This window comes from Azolla caroliniana, unplaced genomic scaffold, assembly GCF_043228905.1.
Source record: "Azolla caroliniana isolate FFs.n. ecotype wild unplaced genomic scaffold, voAzoCaro1.0.p SCAF_13, whole genome shotgun sequence".
Classification (NCBI taxonomy): Eukaryota; Viridiplantae; Streptophyta; class Polypodiopsida; order Salviniales; family Salviniaceae; genus Azolla; species Azolla caroliniana.
Window position 1 is genome coordinate 20257537 of NW_028230448.1, and position 13058 is coordinate 20270594.

Below are 13058 nucleotides of genomic sequence, written 5' to 3' on the forward strand. Positions count from 1 at the left end.
AAGAGGATGAAGATAAAGATGAGATGATTCTTCTTCTTCTTCTTTTCTAGAAGAAATGAAATAGTTTTTTAAACTAAAGAAGACATGGTGAGCTTATCCACAACTTTATAAATGCAGATAATTTCTGTGTGTACAAACAAACACATACCATGCTATTCATGTGTCTGCCTTACCATACATACATACATACATACATACATACATACATAACACACCATATGATAGATAGATAGATAGATCATACACTCTTTTAACTACCCCTTATAGGAGTCTCCTCCTACCTTCCTTCATTCACCTTCCGAGAAGCTTCTCGCGCTTGGTTCGGATTTGCACTCATTGGTCGCCTTACCATTTATACCCGAATTCTCGTCATTCGTATACCGAAATTGTTCTCCTACGAGCTCCGCTTGGAAAGATCTCAATGAGAGGATTTCGAAATTCCAAAGGAACCCTCCGTTTTCGGGTCGTGATGAGATAGATCATATAGTCATGACCTGACCTCTACGCTGTCAACACTAGCCCAACATGTTCCCAATCGCCTCATCTTCCCTAATTGTTTCCAGAGAATTATTCAAGAATGTTGGCTGGCCTAAGGTTAGTTCCCTTAAATGAAATGAGTTGTATGTTTAAAACACCCAAGATTGAGGCCAAAATTGTGCTCATGAATGATCTTTGCAAAAGAGGTGTTAACCAAAACTCATCAATACAATGGTTTTACCATTGTGGGTTTGTTATCCCACCAAGATGAGAGCAAGCAAATTTGTACTTGGGTTCCAAACGTTTTTTCACATGGTGCAAATTTGTTCTTAGGAGGCTCTCTAATCATCATTACAATAGAGGAGTTATAATGAGCCAGAAGAGAGGGAGTTGGTTATGTTTGATGATGGAGTTGGGCGATTCCTTCTTTGCGAGTTGGCTATTCTTTCATATCATAAGTTCCAACAAGAGCATGCTTTTGCTAGATCAACACGTTTATGCTTAATGGAATTGCATATCATGTTGACAACCACAATTTTTTACATTATGACACATCAACTTACATGGCTCACTTGTCTCGCAAGCTTGTCATCGTCAAACGCACCTCACAATCTAGAGATGATCATTGTTGACCAATTGTTTACTATCTCCCTAGTTGGTAGGATTGATATCTAGAGTCGGATAACATTGGCATTTTGGGAATTTTACTTTATGTTTTAAGAAATGTTTAATTTTCTTATTAAACAATTAACATGTGTGTAATAATTATCGATCAACATATGGATGATGGATGTGGGAGCCATGACAATGGTTGTGCATGGATGGATCATTGATATTTAGAAGTTTTATGATCAAGGGTGGTTCGGAGGAAATGACTAGGTTCAATGTACCCAGTGCTAAAATTAAGAGCATACATTCACACTTCATCAAGAAATATGAGGGCTTGTAAGAAGTCTATGTATGAAATTGTATACTTTTGTATTGAGGGAAAATGGTGTTTTTTATGGTAGATACTTTAAGTTGCGCTCAACAGGAGACCTTGGATTTCGACATTCTTTTGAAAGCAATTGGTGAGACGCTCCTAGAATTTCAATCCATGGGCAATTTGGAGCTTGAATAAAACAACATTCTTTGGAGGGCATATAAAACCACAACTTTTTTTTTAAGGTTCTAAAATTTCCACCTGTCTTAACACATATATATGAGTGAGGAATCAAGCCATAAACGGGAATGATTCAAACCCAACCTCGAGTTTAGAGATAGTGTATGCATGTGCAATGCAAAGATCATATTTTAATTGTTTACTTCATTATAATAAGACATGAAATAACAATGATTAATGGAGTGATTGTAGGTATCAATTCAATTTTTTGATAATAGATGGAGAGAAAGGTAGATGAAGCCATACTTGAGCTGGTTGTGTGACATCGAGACAGACATTGTGAGATCATTATTAGTTCACTACATTCATCTCAAGGCACATTAGAGTATGAGGTTCCTAATAGTAGGTTTCGTACCTTGCTGTACTTTGATGCCATAATAAACATTGGCAAGAAGTTTACATAGAACCGTATGATATACAAAAACTGTAATTTGGCTTATCTTTTATACTTTAAAGGTAATTATAGGCCACACATTACACCGAGACATGTGCTTGTACTTTAGAAGTGTCTAACATCTACGGGCCTTTGAGGTTATTCCACGTTACTTACATAGGATTACCTTTGTCCGTACATTTAAAACTGGCTCATATCTAACATGCCCCTATACAATATCTTTTCTTGTACTAGTTTATTTTAGTTAACGTATGCAATATATTTTCTTGCCCTAGTTTATTTTGGTTAACATATACAATATATTGTCTTGTCCCAATTTATTTTAGTTAACATTACAATGAGAACTGCACATGAAGACCTTGCCTAGAAGGTTTGATAGAGGCTTGGCCTACAATATACTTATACAAACACTATCATAGACTACCTAGATTTGGATGCTCTTCACGTCAGCATCGTCACCTCCTCCATCTTTAGCATGTGCCATCTATATATAGTATGGTTAGTCTTTACTACTCAAAGTCAACAATCACAACTAGCTTTGAGGAGGATAACAATTACTAGTTACGATGGTGGATGATTCGTCCAACATTTGAAGAATGTAGTACTCAATCAAAAGATGATTTATCTGTTCACCACATTACAAACTTAAGGTTGTACTCTCTCATACATTCATCATAAACATACAATTTAAGTAAGAACATGTTGCTATTTAATGTTGTATTCAGATACGATGATTTAATCTCTACTTTGTGATGGTTTAAAATTGTAATATATGTTGTATTTAGTTTAAAAATGTATGTTTCTTTAAGGTATGAAGAGGCATAGGGATAGTGACTTATAGATGTCTATCTATCTATCTATTCAATTTCCATGGAAGACCGATTGTGATCTATGAAATGGGGCCTAGCACATGGTAAGGATTGAACTTGGGTTTTCTCAATTTAAACCACCAAGCCAACAACAAAGAGAGAAAAAAACTCCTCACTAGTTGGTAATGGTTAATCATTCCATACAGACTTTATTGATAATAAAAAAATCCCTAGACGCTTTTAGAGTAATCAATATTCCATTCCTCAAGCATTAGAGATGCTAATCGTCTTTATGCCATAGACATTGCTTTTGTGAAATATTTGGGTCTTGACTCTTGACACTTACTTTCCATGATATCTAAGACATTTTATGAGGAAGATAGTTTTGACTTTGCGGACATCTTTACAATGTATTCGCTCTAGATGATCTATGCATAGTTCAAATAGGTTAGAGGGGAAATCCTTTCTCGACGTCAATGTCACTTGAGAGTGTTTCCAATATCCCATCTCCCGTGCTTTCTTAGCCTAGAGCCTTCTTATAGAGCTTTGATATCACTATCCATGTACTTACAAGGCAGTTTTAGCTTGTTTATCTTTTTAAACATATTTTCTCGTGCAATCTCACCAAATTTTTTCTTGACGTCTAAAAAACCTAAATAGAGGTATTTGCTATTAGGTCACTTTTGTCTCCCTTTCTTGCATACGGGAAACAAATTTGGATTTCAAACGGATGAAATTAAAACTTTCAACATGTTCCCCAAAAGTCTATTAAGAAAGTAGAATTGTTAACAAGGAGTTGGATGCAAGACGAGTAAATGGAACCCAAAACATTACCACTTAATTATACCTACATAGATGAACCCCCAAGTTCAAAGCAAGAAATAACCACTATAATTCGACACTTCTTAGTGCGTCATCCACATATATTTAGTAAAACGAATAGAGCTAAATTCAACTTAAAATAATTACATGTTTTGTCAATGCAATTGAAGTCTGCAAATCATGATTGGCAACCCAACTACCATCATTGGTTGCAATTGTATCTCATAAGTATAACTCATTTCTCTCATGCTTTTCTTTATTGAACATCCAAACATTATCTTAGCGGATGGAAGTTTTGTTCTTTGGAAACAAATATTGGACTTCTTATAAAACTTTGAATGGATTGGGTGTTTTCTTATTTTCTTTGGATGGTCTCTCATCCCAATAATCTTGCACACATTTTCTAATGAATGCATCAACACCATTTGTGCAGTATCAATTCACCTTAACAAATATGTGTGAATACTTTTACAAATGCCATGACTCTTGTATATGAGTAAAACAAATCATTTACAATTTTATTCAAATACTTATCTTTACTCTTGTGATTCCTTTCAAGAAACCTCTTGCAAATATAGGTTTCTTTGAAGTGACGCTCTACCAACCTTAAAGAATATACTAGCATTGTAAGAGCATAATTTCTAGCTAGCTTCTTTGAAAAGTCACCAACTATTGGTGGATATGATTAGGATGTGACCAAGTTGAAAAGTTGACCTTTAGTGTCTTAAATACATTGTACTTTACAAGCATGTACTAGAAAAAGTATGTGGAATTGTTGTTTACTCTAATTGCATTGCGAGGTTGTAAATACAACAGATGTGGAATGGGTTAGCCATGGGAAGAAGATTTTTGTTGATTACTTTGACATTGAGATTTAGATCATTGAGGAATTTGGGATATGTGAGGAAAATATTTATCTCGACTTTTCTATATGCACAATGGCACTTGCAACCAAATGCAAATACAATTAATAAGTAGGATGATCATGCATTGCTTTTGTCATCAATTCTAGAGAAGACTGCTCTCTCTTGGGTCCCTACAAAAATGACTTTCGACACTGCTTTCCTTGAATGCAAGCCGCTTTAATTAGTCATGTTGACAAGTCATGCAACGATCCATGGGCTTTTTTTAACGATACAAGAAACTCAAGTAAGTAAATTCCCTACACCATAATTTGCATATGATACACTAACACTAGTTCATGACTAATGGGTAACCTTGAACAAAATTTCCTCATCTTTTTACAAACCCATGTAATGTTGTGGGTTTTCACACTTAACTTGTAACAAATTTGCCAACTAGATATTTATAGTAGACTCTAGTAGATTTTGACAATTAGAAGTACATCTTCTGAGCACTTTGTTTTTGACACACTTGAGATATTCCTTACATATCGATCCATTTCCCTCTGACAAACATATATGGTTGTTTCTCCCTATGACATATATACCTTCAACATCATTTAAGTTGTAGAATAAACATTGTTTGAGTTATCTCATGTACAAGCTTGCTCTTATTACCTAGAGTATGTGTTTGTCCTAACACATGACCAAATGTTTTTGGCGCTCGAGGACCTTACACTATCCTCTTCCTCCTCTAAGCATATCTCCAGTCTCATCTTCAACCAAAGGCGAGGAAGCCTTCTAGGGTGGTTCCAAGCGAAACACATTAGCCTCTCGTCTTCTCACATTGCAACCTTGAGCCATGTGTCCTAATTTAGCAAATTTGTGGTACCTTACCTTAAGGAAAGGTTTTTTCTCTTTCTACCCTTCTCTATATCCCATTGAGTAGAGAATGTAGAATCCATTATCCATTCTCAATAGCTAACATCCACTACTCGTCCTACACTTCACAAACCTAACTAGATACATTTGGTCTTGAAGAATTTTTTCCTCGCATTGCCTCCTCCCCTTCCATCAATTCATGCACAAGCCAATTAATCAAAGTCTTCATCATCATTCACTTCGGGTTTCTCCTTGTTTACATATCCTACTAATAATTTTTGTGTACCCACTCATAATGCATTATCAATGCTAAGCAATGTTTTCATCTACTTCACGCTCTTTTCATGGTATAATGAATAACAAATAATTTATTAGTTAGAGACTTATACAATCTCATAACAACATCATATCTCCCCAATATTAAAATGTTCAATGATAGTCAACATTGACAAACTATAGTTGTACGCACTTTGTCCTTGTCTGAAGCGACTTCATCAAATAATAGGAACAATGGAAGGGGGTGATTCTAGGCAGCAATTCCAGTTGATTTTAAGCTAATAATAATTATTATTATTATTATTATAATCTGAGGTCATTGATTGTGGAAAACAAAATTGAAGAGTTGTATCAATATTTCATATAGTGTGATGGATGTTGTGTGATGTGCAAGTAAAGACCATTCTTGTCAAACTTTTAATGTGAATAGTATAGATCTTTTGAAGGATAAACAAATGGAAAAAACACTTGACAAGGAGTTGTTGGTTCACATGGCAAAGAATGAAAAGTTGGACTATTGTTATGTTATGTGATTTAAGGAGCTCACTAGATTTGTCAATGGTAGTCTATCTTATCAAGTAGAAGAGCAAATCAATGCTCTGTTTGTTGAATGAATCCTTAAAACCAAGACAAGTGTCGTGTCTTTGTAATTGAAAGGAAACTCATGAACCAAAACCTTTATTTGTAGAAAGATGATACATATCATTGCATATGATCATTTTCATAGGGATAAAAAATTGTCTTATGGTACAAACGATGTTGTGTTGATAACATCTATGACCATCATCATTTTGTACTTCATCAAGTCATCGAGAAGGCGAAAACTTTCTTTTACATTGTAAATCATCCTAAGTTTTGAACGTTTGTATGATACCGACACACAAATGATCGAATGAATTGAGCACAAAAGCCTTTGGCACTTGAGCTTCATTCTAGCCCCACATCACCAATTTCAACACCCTTCTTGCATACAAGCACCACTATCGACAATTAGATCCACCATTTGCAGTGTTTTTGATGTATTGCTAAAAAAGTAGTTGTCATTTCTTTCCTTGACCAAACATACATTTTCTTTCCTTAAACAATTTTGCGTTTTCAATTTCCTAAAGACGCAATCTAATAGAGAAGGCTTTCCTCATGAGTTTACATCATTTCTTAAATTGGTGATGGAACTGGCAAAAGGAAACCAAATTCATTCATTACTTGATCTAAAGAATGTTGTTAACATATATGCTATTACATCATACAATGAATTCATATTGATAGCTTCAGAAAAGTGTAGATTCAAAGTGTAATGAAAAGACATTGAATGTTCTTAGAATTTATTTGCTTATGTGTTCCATGGTGTTTAGAGATGTGAAATTTGTACAATTAGAGAGAAGACATGTAGTGGTGTTGAACAATTGGGCACTAAAGAAGCTTATTGGACCTTTCTGGCGACCAAATATACGGAGAAGTTCAGGGAACACCCACACGGTAAAGAGAAGTGAGTGCCACTATTTCGTATAGAGATGGTCCTCAAAATAATTGATGGAGACAATAAAAAGCGTACAAGAAGTTTCATACCTCTCACAAGGAGATGATTCACAACGAGGATCTTCAAATAAATAGGTTGTTACATGTGTTCTAGGTGTGGGCAATATGTAGGTCATAATCAAAAGCGTTCTAAGAACTCTATAGTCAATTGAGTAGGATTGCAGATGCTTAATGACATGTATGGGCAATTATCCCATATCATAAATGGTACCCATACTACACTTCATTGTTCATCAAGTCCGACATTTGTATGTGTGCACAAGTCTGTGAACATGTTTACGTGTAAAGTGGGCATTTTGACAATTTACTCTACAAATTAACGAATAAATGAAACTATTTTGAAGGTTCTATCTCATTATAGAAGGAACTTTGATGATGTTTTCAAAGAGGAAAATACATAGTTATGTCTAATTTATTAGTGAATACTTTTTAAGGAAGGTTCCAGGAACATCTCTCTCTCTCTCTCGGTGAGACAAAGGGAGCATGATGTTTATTGATAAAGGGTAATTGTGGCATGGGGCTATTGCTGGAGGAGGTTGCATATGGGTATGCTAGTTCCATGAGCCATCAAATTTTTTTTTTTAAAGTGCTCTGAAATTTGTATGTTCGTAGATGATGCCTCTCCCCCGGTCCTAGGCTTTCTTTTAGATAAACTACTTTTTCATATGGATGTTACCATACACCATACATGACGTTTATACATGAATATGTACTTTCTTTATCCTTTTCTTATGTGATCCCTTCAAATAATGGATAGGAGGTGGTATCTTCACGTTTTGGGTCCATGGGTCAAGCCTCGAGAGCATGACAATAAATCTATATCATAATATATTCTTTGACCTAACTCTTGAGACTATCACCTTGCATGCAAATTTGTACAATATTGTGCAAAAAAGTTCTTGATAACTAATATTATTGGGTCAAATTTTCCTAATTGTGCCTTTTTGGAATAATAAATTAGACCTTCAAAAATATCTTGTAGCTAGATATCTTTATATACTATATAAGCTTATAACCATTTAACATGGTCACTAGTATCATTGTTGTGAACATAAATGATGAGATACTCCAAATTACAAATAGTGTAACTTAGGACATTCATCTATGTTGTTGTGATCTTTTGGCTTTTTTTTACTCCGTTGGGATTATGATTCATCTTGTGTAGAATGAACTCATATCTTGTTTGGTTGCACGAAGCCCCACATCATTTGGTTGCAAATTCTTGCACCATTTGGTTGCCTCATATTATAACTTCCTGCATGGATTTGGAGGTGCCAAAATTACGACCTTGGTCATTTTAGAGTTTATTGGAACTCCTCCCTAGGTGGAGAGCTCATCAAGAGCCACAAGACTGATATATAGACTTCACATCTGGTCCCTTCGGTCCTTGTACATAGCTAGAACCTTACGAACATAGAGTTTATATCATATAAGAAAGGGTACCTTTCCCTTAGACCATGATTATGGTAGCAAAATGCTTTGGTATGCTATTAGGGCACATGACTATCATTGTATAATTTTGTTTTCACATTATCCACATTCTAATATTATGAAATCAAACATCTATATCTCAATACCTTATTATTGGGAAGAAAATATCACTTTGACTATCAATCTAGAACCTATCTTTTCTGTCTGCGCAAGTCCCTCAATCAAATACTTCAACAATGAAGTTGTGTTTCCTAGTTCAGTGGTTGTCATAAACTCCGCTTCCATAGTGAGAGAGCAACTAAAGAATCTAGGATAAACAATCCTCCCTCAAACTTTAAAGCATAGCCAAATTGTTTTAAACGTAGAAAGAGAAAAGGATAGACTTCCATGAAATCAATTGTCTCTTGATTTTTTAAAGCATTGCTAATATTTTATCTACATTACTCGCATAATTAGAATCAACATATATAGTTACCTTCGTTGAATTTGAAAACATAATCAGTGGTGCAAACATTTAAAAATTTACTTCATTACATTCCAACACCAATTTCTTAGTTTTTTCATGTATTTAATGACTACAACTAAATGTGAAATATATTTTATCTAGTACACACCATTGCATATGAATTAAGTTTCTATGAAATATGTTTGTCTTAGTTAAATAGATCATTACTAGATAAGAAACATAAGAAATGTCTCAATAAATAGATAATTGCTAAGTAAAAAAACATGTATATCGTAATTAATTAGAGTGATAAAGCTACATGAAAGAAAGTGGCTCGTAGTGGATGCAAAGGGGAGAGAATAATGATCAAATGTCCTTTTTTATATGAGACTTCTTGCTTTTCTTATTAACGTTGAAAACCTTAAAGGTCCCTTCACGTTATGAGCCGACTATGCATTTGCTACCTCATAGAGGGTACCTCCCCACAAATTACAACATGACCATGTTTTTTGTACATATACATGTGGCCTATGACCATTATATCCTAGATTGGAATATTAAGTCTTCAAGGTGGTTAAACTAAAGAATATGACACTATCTCCCTCTATAACATATAATGGACATCATATGGAATCTATATATATACGAGATTCAAGCCACGTGTGCATATTCATCTTCTATTGTTTGGCAACACTCTAAATACAAACAAAAATACGATGCTAATGAAACTTACCATCTTTCATATCTCATACAATTGCTCTATTGCTCAACATGTAATCCTAAGTTCAAAGATGTGAAATTTATTTTTAGTAGCAAGGGGTAGTAAGCGGTAACATCAAGTTGGTGGACAAGCAAGAGACTACATTGAATAATAAAGGGAGTCCACTAGATGTCTTGCATGAGTGTGGTGAACTTAAAATACAATTTCATGTTAACCCAAAAATAATGATGGTGGTGTGCTGAATGAACATGGAGGGTATGGCGTGTTTGTGGCTAGAGTAGCGTGGGATGATTACTATATTGAACATGGTTTTGAGTATCATTCAAAGGATGACAATAGGATAGTTACCTTCATCTAAAGATTGATCATTTGGCAATTGGTGAGGCCTTTACTAGGGTCGAAATCAAGACCCCCACTAGGATAATCATATAAATGGGAACCAAAATGTTCAAATAAAGATTAGTTTAGGAGAAGTCATAGTAGTGTCAAGGAAGGAATTAAGTGTTAGGATCTAAGACGTCAATGAAGTTCCCATTGTTTTGTAGCATATTGATTTCTATATGAGTTTACTGGGGCTAGGGTGTGGAAAGGTTGGCTAATTGAATAGGAGGGTGGGACACATCCTCTAATGATTGTTATAAAGCCAATCATTGGAAGAGGTAGAAAACAATGTTCATTGTTGTGTTTAATTGATAAGGTGTGAATCGGTGTCAAAATCAATGGATAGTGTGCGAATGATCTAAGATGTGGTGGCACCAAGGGGGGTTTATGCCTAGATTTAAATTTGTGTAATGAATTTGCCATATTGTAAAATCAACCCTTGCACTCACAAGGGATCACTACTATTAAAGAAAACATTAGTCATGCAAAGTTGTCTCGCCAATTGCATCACTTTCATATTGTCATTGTGCAATACATTTAGCAATGCAAGTGGAGTGTCGTATAACACTATTTTCTCACCACAACCAAATTGATCCAAAATACATATTATTTTTTAATTATTATTATTTTTTAAACTACTTTGAAAATTATTTTAAACCATTTAAGAATTAACTTTTTCCTGAGTTTGTATGGACGTAGCTATGCTTGCTCATTTGCTTCATAGGTGAAGGGCCATTGGATAAGGGTCTTATCTCAGAGTAGTTGGTATTCATGGATTTTATGTCTCTATGGATAATGGGGTGGTGTCACAAGCTCACCGAAATATGCAAGAGTTCTTCCTGAAACCAACACAATCATAATTGACATATTTACATGTGTGTATATTTGTACAAATATATGCTTGTATGTTTGTACGTATGTATGTATCCTTGTTTGTATTAGTGCATGTTTATAAGTAAGGATTTATGTGTGCATATCATCGTACAGATGTCCATATGTAAGTGCATTTTTGTATATATATGCCTGCATATGAAATGATATGTATGAATGTAATTATGTATGTATGTATGTATACTTATATTCACCTAATCGATTATCCCAAAGGTAGTGGTTCCCAAATTATTTGATAATCTCTAGAAGAACCTGCCCAAACATTATTTACATTGAATGACTACAAGAAAAAGGTGCACGGACAAGTGTATTGAGGAGCCAAACAAGTATGCATACAACCTTCGTTAATCTACTATGAAGAGAGTCTTCAGCAGATGAAAGAAAGCATGGAAGCCAATTACAGCAATATTGGCAACCCTTCCACATACAACCAATAAAATGCTGACAATTCCCCATTTTGTGCACCAATTCCCCATATAAGTGCACCAATTCCCCATTTTGTCAATATGCAGTGCTGCACATGCTTCTCTATAGAGGAGAAAATAAAGGAAGTAGATAAACATCGAGCATCCTTGATGATATTAGTAAGAGCATGCCAAACATGATAAACTCAGTTTGATACATATTACATACACCACGAACTAGTAATGACGGACACTGAAGACATTAAGCTTCAAAAGAAAAAGGTAATATGTTTTGGAGAAACTATTGATGTACCTGTGGAGAACTCAGGATAAACTATTGATGTACCTGTGGAGAACTCAGGATATGTGGGAAAAAAAACCCTGAAGAAGCTGGCTCAGTAGCTGATTTCCTTCCTCCCCCCATAATACAATTTACAACTGCAGATACAAGCTCAGATGGACTGCTTGGTTCAACTGATCTCTGCCAACAACAAGACCTTTGAATCTTTGAGATACCTTGAAACCAACAATGTCCACGAAATTATGTCACAACATACAAGATTGTCAAAGACAAGGGCTATCAATAGAGTAGACTCCTCTCTCTCCAGTACACCTGCCTGCATTCCATGAAATGCCAAAAGGCCGTGCAACCTAAAACCTTTAACAAACAAGTAGGAAATGATAAGCTAATTAAATTTTCTTAGTAACATAGTAATGGCAAATGAACTATGAATCTCATCTATCTATCTGGAAATGTAGATCCAAATCATGACTTCAAACCATTGGCATTTTCAGCATCCTGTTGAGTATCCATAGAAGAAAGAAGGAAAACAAAAAGTTATTAAATCATGGCAGAGATTATACCAAATTGATAATGGAGCGTCGATCATCCTAGCATTAGGATCGCGTCTATGATATTCACAAATCTGCACCAACTCATGATTACAGAAAAAGGCCAGTAAAATATCACTCTTCACTTGTGCAATTAGAAGGAAAGACCATTGAAACATAAAGACAAGGATGATGTAGCCATAAATCACATGTCACAAAATCTATATTTCTTTTCTCATTAATCTTGGTTTGGAAAAGTCTCCTCAGGAAAAATGAAGAATATAAAATGAATATAATTTAGATGCAAATGGTATCACTGAGCTTGATAAATGATGCTGGTCCAAGAAAGTGAGCAATCAAAATGTGTAATCCAGCTGGAAACCATAAGTTATGAGATTTATGCATGTTTATTTTCTGATTTTACTGTATAAATCCTCTCCTCCGGGCAAGTATGGAATATAACTCTCACTCCCTCCTTTCTCTCCAAATTATCAATTCCGTCATATTCCAGCTGTTTCCTCAACCTCTTGCTTAAGAGGACCCCTTCTTGAAATTTTGTTCCAAATAGCATTGAGGATTCTTTGACATCTTGTCCGTATCATTGCAAAAGATTACATTTTGCATATATATGAACTAGTGGATGAAGATTTCCCCATAATAGTTTCAATATGATCGTCAAACATTATCTTTAGCAAAGGCCTTAAAGACTAGTTGTTGACGCATGATATCCTACCTTTTCTGATCAAATGTCCAT

General features: G+C 34.9%; 1 long non-coding RNA gene across 1 annotated transcript; it reads right to left on the reverse strand.

Moving 5' to 3' along the window:
- Window positions 1–11607: 11607 nt before the first annotated feature.
- Window positions 11608–12466, reverse strand: LOC147856610 (uncharacterized). The gene is made up of 2 exons (XR_015530697.1): window positions 12031–12466; window positions 11608–11954 (listed from the first exon to the last, which is right to left on the reverse strand). It is a non-coding gene; the product is annotated as an uncharacterized LOC147856610 (long non-coding RNA).
- Between the last annotated feature and the right edge of the window lie 592 nt (window positions 12467–13058).